Below are 13,129 nucleotides of genomic sequence, written 5' to 3' on the forward strand. Positions count from 1 at the left end.
CCTCTAGCCTGGCCCCAAGCCTCAGGCCTGGGCCTATTCCATCTTCCTGGTCTACCTTCGTTCAGATGTTACCTACACACCCTTGGACAAGAGAGGTTAAATGAGACAGATGGACAGAAACCTCTCTTCTTTTCCTGCCCCAGTGGACCCAAGACAGGTAAGTGGTGGTCGAGTGAGAATTTCTATTTTGCTCTTCTGGTCTCCTGGGACCCAGATGAAAAGTGTCAGCTAAGCTTCATGTTGGTTTTCGAGAATATAAACTCAGACTCTGAACAAGACCCCCAAAGGCATTGCCCAGAAAGGGCAACAGCTGGCTCAAGCCCAGGAATGACCAAACTGTCTCTTCTGGGCTCAGGCCCTAACAGAGCAATGAGATCCTCTCCAAAAGGCCCTCTCCTAAAAGTGCACTCTGCTTGCCAAGAAGTTACCTGGTTAGCATTTTTAAGGGGAAGGCAATCCAATTCTAGAGCTCTGGGCCCAGAGCTGCACACAAAACCCACGTGCTGGCCTGGGGGCAGGGCTGGGTCAGAGCATGCCATGTGCATGTGGGATGAATTGTGGTCGTGGTTGGCTCTGGAAGCAGATCGTGCAGATATTTGACATGCAGGTAGGAAATATTGATTTTAACTGATGTATCTGATCAGTTACTCACACAAAGGAGACTTTGCCCTAAAACCTGGGGGTGCCTATGTCCAGCGTCCATCACGGTCCCTGCATTTTCAGGACTCTGCCAGGGGTGAATGTGACACACCCTCTCTAGCCCACTCTTTGTACTTCAAGAGAAGGATCAAGTTAGGAAAAAAAAGAGAAAAGAAAAGAAAAACCAAGGTATGAAGTTACTTTTGACTTTCCTAGCCAATTAGCTAACAAGATCAAGGGGGAAGATACCTATTTATTGGGTGACGCCAAAGAAATTCTGGGGTTCAATAGCAACTAACAGTAATTGCCTAGAGGAAGCAGATGTGGATTCAGAGACAGGCTTATTGGCCACCCTATGACTTCACACCACAGAACAGGGATGTGTTCTCCAATTCATGTGTCCCAGGTATAGGAAAAGCAGCATAGTGGGAAGAAGAGTGTGCGTTCACAGCCTGGAAGAATACATGTGAATGCCAGTCACTGTAGGACCCCGGAGAAACCCCAACCTTCCTGGACCTCCATTTCCTCATCTGTAAAACAGGGAGAGGTCTACAGATTTGCCAGGGAAAGATTAAATGAGATTTCATCACATACATTTGGTGGCAGGCTTGTAGGAGGCCATCAGTAAATGACATCAGCTATTATTCCTCACTTCAGCCTCCCCTGTGCGGAGTACAATCTCCCCTAAATCCCAGCCTCAATTTTTTTAAAGATTTGATTTATTTATTTGCCAGAGAAAGAGCACAGGCAGGGAGAGCAACGGGCAGAGGGAGAAGCAGGCTTCCCACTGAGCAGGGAGCCCGATGCAGGGCTCGATCCCAGGACCCTGGGATCATGACCTGAGCCAAAAGCAGACGCTTAACTGACTGAGCCGCCCAGGCGCCCCTCCCAGCCTCAATTTCATCTCTGAGGGTTGATTTATACACCAGAGGTTTCCCGTGGGTGTTGGTCACGCTGTTGGTAGCTTACTACTCAACTTTGCTTACTACTCCCCCAAACAGTGCTGCAGTGGACATCCAAACACTTCCCTCTTGGGGGGAATCCCATGTTGTGTTGGAGAGATGGGGCCCCTCCCCCCACTCTGAAAGCCCGCCAGCCACAGATTAGGCCTGAGACCCAGGCTTGACCCATCTGATGCCCCTGCCAGGAGTCTCATGTGAGTGACATAAAGACACAAGGACAGGTGAGAAACTACCAAAAGTCTGGGGGTACGGTGACAGTGGAGGTCAGGAACACGTGTCTCCTGCTCTTGTTGCCCAGTATCTTCTGGTCCCTGTCTATTTTTGTAGCCTGGTCCTCCTGCTTTCTAGTCAATTCTATGAACTACCACGCTTCCTTCCAATACATTCCTTTTGTTGAGTGAGTCAGGAAACACTGGTTGCTGCTGCTTGAAACTAACAAGTTTCTGATACAGAGCCAAGACCTCTTTCAACACTGGGATTCCAGGGTCAGGCAGGAAGAAATTTAGCCAGACTTGGGTATTGCAAGCTACTTTTTCCCTGGAAGAAGTAACTACCAGGCACAAGAGAAGGGAGATCTCGCACAGATGCCCTGGAGCTAAGGGGCTGCCATCCCAGCCCTTTGATGTGGCTGGAGACCCCTGAGCAGGTCTTACACAAGCTCAAAACTACCAACTCAGGAAACAAGATAAAGCAGCGCAGGAGAAACACAAGACAGGCCAGTTCCTGGTTCAAAGTCACAAACATTTGCCATAAAAATGCAAATAAGATTTCCCTTAACAAACATAAAATCAAAGACAGGAAAATCGCAATCAGTTTCTTTTTCCTATTCCTGCACTAAGGAGGGTTGACCTGGATTCTACCTGTTTCTTCACACCAGCATGGGCCAAAGGTGAAGCTGATGTCAGGCCAAGGTATCTTACGACCCAGAAGCATAGGCTCCCATCCCATAGTTACCTCCTATGGAGGGCTGGGCATATGCTGAAGTTTCTTCTTTTTGTCCCTCCCCCACTAGCAAACGTCCCCAGTAAGGACCCATCTTGACACTGAGTTACACAACGGCTGAGCCAAGCATCCCCTCCTGGTGAAGCTTCTCTAATATCTCTAGGCAGAGTTCATTGTTCCCTGCCACATCTAATGCTACATTGTAGAATAGTCATGTATCTGTCTGCCCCATTAGACAGATTTTGAGCTCTTGAAAGAAAGGGTGCCTGGTGTACCAGATTCAGAACTATGATCAGTGCTTGTTGAACGAATGCATATGGGAGACCTGATCCTGGGTGAACAGCTGTGTCATTCCTCCATTCTGGGAGTTCACAGCTGGTAGCAACATGCCATGGATGGCCTTGGCCTCTGGGATGCAGTAATGAATATGTGTATGTGTACACGTGTGTATGTGCGAGCGCACGTGTGTGTGTGCGTGTGCATGGGCGCATGCGCTTTGGGGGAGGCATGAGGGAGTGTCCAGTGAGGGCTGGACTCCTAGCCATTCCCCTTGGGCTAGCCCAACAAGGTCCTGCGTCATCTGTCTGCTTCTTCCACCTCATCTCCTCACTGGGGGAACAAGCTTTAAAGCAACATTCAATCCTGGACTGGTCATTTCCTTCAGGTCTCTATCATTATTGCTTCACTTTCTCCTTTTGATAGTTTTAACAAAAAGATGTGACTTACCATACTAGAAGGGGCTACTGTCTTTTCAGAGTAGCTGCTTCAGTTTCTTGCTTGGCCACATCAAAAAGAAGTCTGGGGATTTGCTGTCAAGGATGGAATCAAGGATTTCCAAGAGTGTTCAATAGCGTTTCCAAAGCCTTTGCATTGATTCTTAGGATTAAATTAATAATCTTTATTAGTGATGGGAGTAGGCGCTATTTCGTAGATAGTCTCTAAACAATGGTTGTTTTGGGTGTCTAGGTGGCTCAGTTGGTTAATCATCTGACTTCAGCTCAGGTCATGATCTCAGGGTCCTGGGATCCATCCCTGCGTTGGGCTCTGAGCTCAGCAGGGAGTTTGCTTCTCCCTCCCTGTCCCCTTCCCCCTCCCCGTGTTTTCTCAAATAAACAAATAAAAATCTTGAAGAAAAAAAAACAATGGTTGTTTTCAAAAACTTAACACATGCCAGCAAAGAATTAAAAATAAAGCCAAACTGCAGCCATCTGGTTTTCCTGGAGCAGTGAATGCTTTATCTAAATTACTTTTACCTTAATGCCCTTAATGGCTTACAAGTCAACAATAAGACACATAATCCAGCTTTTTTGTTAATGGGCAAAAGATTTGCATAGATATTTCTCCCAAGAAGATATACAGATGGCCAATAAGCACATGAAAAGATGCTCAATATCAAATGCAAATCAAAACCACAATGAGATACCACTTAGCACCCACTAAAATGACAAGAATCAAAAAGAGGTTAATTAAATGTTGGCAAGAACATAAAGAAATCGGAATCTTCATGCACTGCTGGTGGAAATGTAAAATGGTGCAGCTGCTTTGGAAACAGTTTGTCAGTTTATCAAACAATTAAACAGTTACCCTATGACTCGGCAATTCTACTCTTAGGTATATAACCAATAGAACTGAAAACATGTTCATACAAAAACTTGTACATGTTTATTCTTTTTTTTTTTTTTAAGATTTTATTTATTTATTTGACAGAGAGAGACACAGTGAGAGCAGGAACACAAGCAGGGGGAGTGGGAGAGGGTGAAGCAGGCTTCCCGCTGAGCAGGGAGCCCGATGCAGGGCTTGATCCCAGGACCCTGAGATCATGACTTGAGCCAAAGGCAGACGCTTAACGACTGAGCCACCCAGGTGCCCCCTTGTACATGTTTATAACAGCATTATTCATAATAGCCAAAAAGTACAAAGAACCCAAATGGCCTTCAACAGATGTATAAACAATGTTGTATTTCCATATTATGGAGTATTATTCAGCCATAAAAAGAAATTAAGGACTGATACATGCTACAACATGAATGAACCTTGAAAAGATTATGCCAAATGGAAAAAGCCAGACAAAAAGACCACATATTGTGATTCTATTTTATAGGAAATGTCCAGAACAGTCAAATCAGCAGAGACAGAAAGCAGATCAGTAGGTTGCTAGAGGCTGGGAGGAGGGAGGATGGGAAGTGAGTATTAATTGGTACGAAGTTTTTGGGGGAAATGATGGAAATGTTACAGAATTAGATAGAGGTGATAGTTGTGTAATAGTTGTGAGTAGACTAAAAATCACTAAATATATAGCTTATAATGCTGAATTTTATAGTATAACTTTTCCCTCTGTATGTGTATGTATGGATATACGCATATATACACATAGAGTTAACAGTTGTTGCTGACACTGGCCAATTCTTGCTCAAGATCTTCATATACAGAACAAGAGATAACCTCCAAGCATTCTAACCACGCTGGTATTTTAAGTGTTAACGTCTAAAAGCAAAAAGATGGATGCCAGAGTGGCTGGGTCAGGCTCCCTGTGCAGTGGGGGGCCTGCTTCTCCCTCTCCCTCTGCCCCTCCCCCCTGCTCCTGAGCGCACTCACACATGCTCTCTGGTGTGCGCACACTCTAATAAAATCTTTTTATTTTTATTTTTTAATAAAATCTTTTTTTTTAAAGATTTTAAAGATTTTATTTATTTATTTGAGAGAGAGAGAATGAGATAGAGAGAGCATGAGAGGGAGGAGGGTCAGAGGGAGAAGCAGACTCCCTGCTGAGCAGGGAGCCCGATGCGGGACTCGATCCCAGGACTCCAGGATCATGACCTGAGCCGAAGGCAGTCGCTTAACCAACTGAGCCACCCAGGCGCCCATTAATAAAATCTTTAAAAAAAAAAAATGAAAGCAGAAAGAAAGTTCACATATTCTTAGACTCTTTTATCCACTAGTTCAGAACACAGATCTGCCCAGAGACCTAAAAGCATCTTGCAACCCAGGTGATCAGAACCCAGAGCTACATGTTCTGACATTCATATGCATGGAGGTCACATGACTTTTAAAAATTCCTATTGAGGGTCAATTAAGATCTAATTATTTTACAAAGAATCTTTAGCTGTAATACCAAAGGAGCCTGCTCACAAGTGTATAGCCTGATGCTCCCCGTTAACCAATTCTGATCTGACTTGATGAAATCATTAAAATATCTAAGTTATTCTCAGGACCTCTCAAGTCACAGCACATCCCATCCTGACAGCACCTGTGTGTCTACATGGTGGTTCTCCACTTCATGAGTGGAGCTTCATGAAAGAAAAAGAACTCTGGCAGAGTAGGCTCCTGGTAGGCAGACTTCTATGGTACAGCAATTCCTTTGACTCAGATGGGGCAGACAGTCAGGCCAAGGACTGTACTCCAAAGGTAAGTGCGGAAAATTAAAGCAGGTTTCACATGTATCTCAATCTGTGCGTCTCTCCTCAAACTGTTTTTACCAGCGAGAGCTGGGATCCCTCTCTTACAATCAGCGATTCCACCATGCTTGGGCCGTTCAAGAGTGGAAAAGAAGTACACCTGAGTATAATTAGTCAAGAGAAAGCTACTGCCTAATAGGAGGGAAATGTATCAGATGAAGTCATAAATACATAATGGGGGTACTTTAGAAGTGTCATGAGCTCTACCTTGGGAGACAATGTCAGTATGGGGTTCACAGTGAAATTCTATGAAGAAGAGAATATGAGCCACACATGTAGTTTTAAATTATCTAATAGGCTCATTTAAAAATTTTTGAAGATGAATTTTTATAATGCATATACATACTTAATATATCCAAGTAGATCCAGTATGTCAAAAAGTTACCACTTCAACATGTAAGATAGCTAAATGTTCTGTTACATTTTGTCATACCGAGTCTTTTCAGAGCTGTTGTGTGTGTTACCTTCACAGCTCGTTTGCATTTTGATTAGCCCTATCTTAGATGCTCAGTAGTCACGTGTGGCTAATGACTAGGACAGTGCAACTTCGGAGCATCTTAGTTACGGTACTAATAAAAGCAGCATGCACTGAGAATCTATTTGCTGGACACTGTTCTCAGCTCTTTACACCTATTAACTCATTGAATCCTCCCAACAACACTACCTCCATTTTACTGATGAGGAAAGTGGGTTCAGAGACGTTAGCTCAGTTGCCCCAAGGTATAGCCAGGGTGTTTCCAGGGCTCATGGTTTTCATTCCTCTCTTCCCTGGGCCTACCAACTCTCTCTCTCTCTCTCGAGTAGGATCTCGAAGAGTGGTAATAAACGGAGTGCTGCTCTGCTGGGGATCTTTTTTGCCCCCATTTGCCAGTACTGCTGTTGGAGAAAGAGCTGAAAAAGACGAAGGTGTGAACCCCTCATTTCCAGGGAAAGCTCCCTGTGTGCCATCAGTTTAGTCCAAGATTCCTTCCTCTCCACAAGCTGGCGTTAGCCCTTTGTAAGTATTTCAGAAAGTGACAATGGTCAAGGCACGGACACAATGACAGCCTGTGATCCTGATCATTTTCTTCTCTAACCATGCAATGATTTACTAAGTTTACAGCACAAATTTTCCTGGCAAATGATGCAATAGAAGTTGGGCACATTAACCTTTGACTTAAACTGTTTTCCCTCCTTTTTTTATTTTAAAGATTTTATTTGACAGAGAGAGACACAGCGAGAGAGGGAACACAAGCAGGGGGAGTGGGAGAGGGAGAAGCAGACTTCCCGTGGAGCAGGGAGCCCAATGCGGGGCTCGATCCCAGGACCCTGGGATCATGACCTGAGCCGAAGGCAGACGCTTAACGACTGAGCCACCCAAGCGCCCCTGTTTTCCCCTTTTTAAAGGTACAACTGAACTCCACTTTTCTACATTGAGGCAAAACTTCCAATTGCTTATTGGCAAGTAGGCTGGTCTTACTATTTAATACTATCTAATGAGGTTTTTTTTTTTTTTAATCTTAAATATGACATGCAGTCCAAATATTGGATGTTCTCCTGCCTTAGAAGTATGTCTACTTTCCTTACCTAAAACTAACCTGACGGTCACCTCAAGGATAAGGTGAAGTTTAAGCAAGCCATCAGAGAACACATTTGCAGATTACAAAGGGATTACAGTTTCCTCTTTTTTTTAAAAGATTTTACTTGAGGGAGAGAGAGAGAGCATGAGCAGGGGGAGGGGCAGAGGGAGAGGGAGAAGCAGACTCCCCGCTAAGTGGGGAGCCCGATGTGGAACCCAATCTCAGGACCCCAAGGTCATGACCTGAGCCAAAGGCAAATGCTTAACTGACTGAGCCACCCAAGCTCCCCTTCGACTTTTCTAATCCATTTTCTCTAAGCAGATGTTTGAACTGCACACGGGCCTTGAAGAAGTACCTCTTGAGGTGGAGCACTGCTCACATGCCTTCATCTTTTGCTACCCCCTCCACTGCCATTAGAACAAGTGATTATCAAACATAGCCCTAAAGGCAAAGATCAGGTGAGGAGAGTTAGCAGATGAGTGTGAACAAATTTTGGGGAGGTGGAAATTGGCCTCAAGCGTGAGCAGAGCTCATGGAAAAGGAAACCTAAACCTGCTATGGGTGGGATATCAACAAGAAACTACCGGAGGAGTACATAGAAGCCGGGGAAATCTCAGGAAATGAAGATGCCACGTACCATGGAAGCCAACGGTGCCGACAGAGTCTGTAGATACAACAATTAGACCCCAACGTACACTCCCCCCACCTCAAGTAGCTAGGTGACCAACTCTGCCCCAACTGAGAAGGAGGGTTAATTCTGTAGAAGTATGGAATCAAAGAGGGTCTAGAGCAGTCAACTCCAGGTGTGGTAGAGATAGGGGGGAAAAGTCCCCAGATTGGAATAACAAGATTAGGTAAAAGCTCATAGCCCCTTGCATTGCTGCTATCTAAAACCACCAGCCGCTAAGTCTGTATTTTGTCCCCTCTTCCTCCCATCAAAAGATACAGTAGTTCTTTTGTGCAGAAACCTATAGAAGCTCTTGGGAGCTGCAAACCCAAGAGCGTATTAATTAACACCTCCAGCCCTCTCACGCAGACATTCCCACAGCTTTCTAGGGCCATATACTTATAGATGCGCAATGTAAGATTTTTTAGAAAAGCCTCTAACATGAAAGGCAAAGACCAAAACAAAACTTTTAAAAAAATATTTTCTTTTTAAAGATTTTATTTAAGAGAGAGAGCGCACATGCTCACGAGTAGGGGGGGAGAGGGAGAGGGACTGTAGACTCCCCGCTGAGCAGGGCTGGAGCTCCATGCCAAGTCCCCAAGATCATGACCTGAGCCAAAGGCAGACATTTAACCAACTGAACCACCCAGGTGCCCCCACACTAATTAAACTCGTAAGAAATTTGCAAGAAGAAAGCAAACAGAACAAAGAAAAATTGTAATTCAGATGCAGTTCATGTGGATGGGAATATGAAGCCAGGGAATGGGGGAAGACTTATCCTTTCATTTCACCGCAGGGACCAGAGTTTCTTCTCTAAATGGTTGCCATCCTACAACCTCAGAGAGATTTGCCAAGTAACAAAAGCAAGAACACACGAAATACATGCCAGGTTCTTCACTCTCTGCATGTCCCTCTCCACTGTCATTATCCAAGTCATCATCTCTCCCTTGGACCCTGACAACAGCCCCCTAATGCCCAGAGGGCCTTCAGGCTTCAGACTTTTTTTTTTTTTTTTAAGATTTTATTTGAGAGAGAGAGAACAAGCAGTAGGGAGGGGTGGGGGGAGCAAGAGAGAGAGAGAGAGAAAGAGAGGAGCAGACTCCCTGCTGAGCAGGCAGTCCGATGCAGGGCTCAATCCTGGAGATCATGACTTGAGCAGAAGGCAGACGCTTAACCAACTGAGCCACCCAGGTGCCCCTCAGACTAGTTTCTACTAAACAATTCTACATGTAATAGAGTAATATTTAAGAAAGAAAAAAAAAAAGAATCCGACCATTTCCAGTCCCTGATTTAACATTCTCCACGGCCTCTTAGCCAATCCCCTTGTGCTGGCCTAACAAGGTATTTTATCATCTATATGGTCTGTCTGCTTCTTCCATCTCACGTCCCCCTCCTCCTCCTCCTCTCCTACTTGCCAGTCACACCTAGTTCTTTCTGTTCTTAGAACACAAGTTCATTCTCACCTCTGTTCTGCCTAGAAGCTCCTGGATATGGCTGCTCATGGTATTTGTATATTGTCTGTCTCGCCAAACTGATATAAAGTTCCATGAGAACAAGTACCATGTTTATCTTATTTACCACTATGACACCACTTAGAAGAGTATCTAACGTGTGGTATACACCCAATAGGTACTTATTGAATTAATAAAACTATAGTTTAAAGGGCTCAAAGTTTTAAGGGTAAGGGTGAAATGGCAGATGAAAAAATATTAAACCATTAAATAATATCAAAATATTAACTTCACAAAGTACCAGGATCTAGCAAAACTTTGACATTAGGATGAACATTTCCCTTGACCAAGTAGTTTTCAATGTAAAAAAAAAAAAAAAAAACTCTTCTATCAATGACAATATCCTAATTGCGATAGTATGCCACAGTTTTGCAAGATAGTATCCTTGCAACAAGAAGATAAACATGATCTCTCTGGTATTTCTTACTATTGCATGTTAATCTACAATTACCTTAAAATAAAGTTTATTTTTAAAAATTCTAATCTACAGATACTATTCAGCCTGCTTCTGTAGTACCACCCCAAAATGTATTCTTCCAATGAATATTCTGTGGTGACAAAAGCTCTCTTGGAATTTAGAGAAATAAAGGAAGTCTCTGTTTCCGGTACATGATACATTTTTCCTGCAGCCGAGAACATCAGACTCCGTTCTTAACCACACACAGCACCTGGCCCATAGTCGGTGTTCAATAAATATTTATTCAGTGAGCTAATTATTTCTGAGAAAGCCAAAATGACCGAGGCACCGGCTGTGACCCTCTACCACTGCGTGTCACAGCATTCCAACAGGGAGAGACACCGACTCTAAACTGTTCACACAGCCCTTCGTCTTAAACAATAAAATGCCCAATATGCAGTTGACCCTTAACCACATATATTACGCAGTTGTTCCCTAGAAATTGCCTTACACACTGAAGTAGGACAAAGAAATACTATCAGACCACTTAAAAAATCCTATTCTTTAATTACTGAAATAGCCTTGGTCTAACCTATTAGGGCCCTTTCCAAACATTAACTAGTAAATTTGTGCTTTGGGAAGGACAACTGCATCAGTAAGTAATTGTACACACGAAGAGTACCTACTTATCAATTTTGGTCAAGGATGAAGTATCTCGGGGCACCTGGGTGGCTCAGTCGTTAAGCGTCTGCCTTTGGCTCAGGTCATGATCTCAGGGTCCTGGGATCGACCCCGCACCGGGCTCCCTGCTCCTCGGGAAGCCTGCTTCTCCCTCTCCCACTCCCTCTGCTTGTGTTCCCTCTCCGTGTCTCTGTCAAATAAATAAAATCTTAAAAAAAAAAAAAAAAAGGGATGAAGTGTCAATCTCCTGGTTGTGTTGATTTTTTCCTTGTATTTCTATTTAGAGAACAGTTAATGGATAAAACAGAATGCTTTTCTATTTTATCAATCCCTTCAGCCAATGAGATATTAAGAAATGTTTTGGGGACTAACATCCTCTAACAGAATAAGTATTTTAATTTCACTTATCATTTTATAACTTACAATCCTAAAGTTACAAATTAAAATTGGTTACTTAAAATTTTGATATCAAGTTCTGAGCATTTTTCTTTTATCAATATGTAACCATGAACACTTCCTCCTTTACCCCACATTTCCCCACAGACCGTCTAAACTGAGCTCTAAACCAAGTCCAGTGGCTTCTGCCCTTGAACCTGGTTAGTTCAATACACCAAGTATTCAATTTAACACAGGAGTTGATTTAAACAGATAACGAGCAGGAAACTCACAGCTGAAGGTAAAACCAGCTCTTGACATGCCCCATTGTTCCTTAGCATACTAAAGCACCCATCCCATTAGGTGACCTCCTATCTCATCTGAACTAAATACCAAAGCTGAATGCATCTCTTTAAGGCACATGTAGCCTCATCCTTGAATTTCCAGATTTCAATCACCGTTGTCCTTTCTCATTTCTTTTCTGAAGTGGCAGCTTTTCTAAGAGTAACCAAAGAAAAACAGGTTTCATTTGGAGGAGGCAGTTGGGAGACTAGTATATCCTCCTCTGTCGTGCAGAAAAGAGTCTTTGAAGCTTCAATTTAGAAGATTTATCATCCTTAATATTAACACTGTCCTATGAATGAAGAAACTAGATTAACAAGTAAAGCTTAAAAAACCCAAAATAACAGGGAAGCCAAACTTACAGTTCTTCATGCTATCACTACACAATTGTAGGATCTAAATACTATACACAAGTCAACTTTAGAAGTTACCTGTAAAGGGCGCCTGGGTGGCTCAGTCGGTTAAGCGACTGCCTTCGGCTCAGGTCATGATCCTGGAGTCCCAGGATGGAGTCCTGGGATCGAGTCCCACTTTGGGCTCCCTGCTCAGCAGGGAGTCTGCTTCTCCCTCTGACCCTCCTCCCTCTCATGCTCTCTATCTCATTCTCTCTCTCAAATAAATAAAATCTTAAAAAAAGAATTCTATTCTCAGTCACATCAAGAATAAAATACTTAGAATTTAACAATAAAATTGCAAAACTTATACTCGAAAAGTGCAGAACATTGGGCGCCTGGGTGGCTCAGATGGTTAAGTGTCTGCCTTCGGCTCAGGTCATGATCCCAGGGTCCTGGGATCAAGTCCCGCATCGGGCTCCCTGCTCCTTGGGAGCCTGCTTCTCCCTCTGCCTCTCTCTCTCTCTGTCTCTCATGAATAAATAAATAAAATCTTAAAAAAAAAAAAAAGAAAGAAAAGTACAGAACATTATTGGGAGCAATGAAAGAAGACCTCAATCTAAGGAAAAACTTCCCATGCTCATGGATTACAAGATTTAACATTGCTAAAAGGCCAATACTCCCCAAACTGATCTACAGATTCAAAACAATCCCAATCAAAATCCCAGCTGGCTTCCTTAGACACTAAGCACTAACCACTAAGAAAAGATGATTTACAAAAATGAGGAGGGGCGCCTGGGTAGCTCAGTCGTTAAGTGTCTGCCTTCTGCTCAGGTCATGATCCCAGGGTCTTGGGATCTATCCCCGCATCTCTCTCTCCCTCTCCCTGGCACTCCCCCTGCTTGTGCTCTCTCTCTGTCAAATAAATAAGTAAAATCTTTAAAAGAAAAAAAAAAAAAAAGAATGAGGAGTACAGGGTGCCTGGCTGGCTCATTTCGAAGAGCAAGAGACTCTACATCTCACAGTTCTGAGTTCAAGCCCCATCTTGGGTGGAGTTTACTCAAGTAAATAAAACTAAGAAAAAAAAAAAATGAAAAGTACATCTCACATTTAGGAGTTACTTTGATTTGTAGATTAGGGTGTTAGAAACGTTGAAACAGGCATCCCTACATTAGTCCTAACCCTGTACCTCTAGGGCTCTCCCAAGGTAGCATTTATTGAAAACTCACATATAAGCCCTGCTACCCAAACCAGGCCTGTTCTGTAA

The sequence above is a fragment of the Mirounga angustirostris genome, unplaced genomic scaffold (genome assembly GCF_029215605.1).
Source record: "Mirounga angustirostris isolate CCGP_5_RB_7025 unplaced genomic scaffold, mMirAng1.0.hap1 SCAF_7, whole genome shotgun sequence".
Taxonomy (NCBI): domain Eukaryota; kingdom Metazoa; phylum Chordata; class Mammalia; order Carnivora; family Phocidae; genus Mirounga; species Mirounga angustirostris.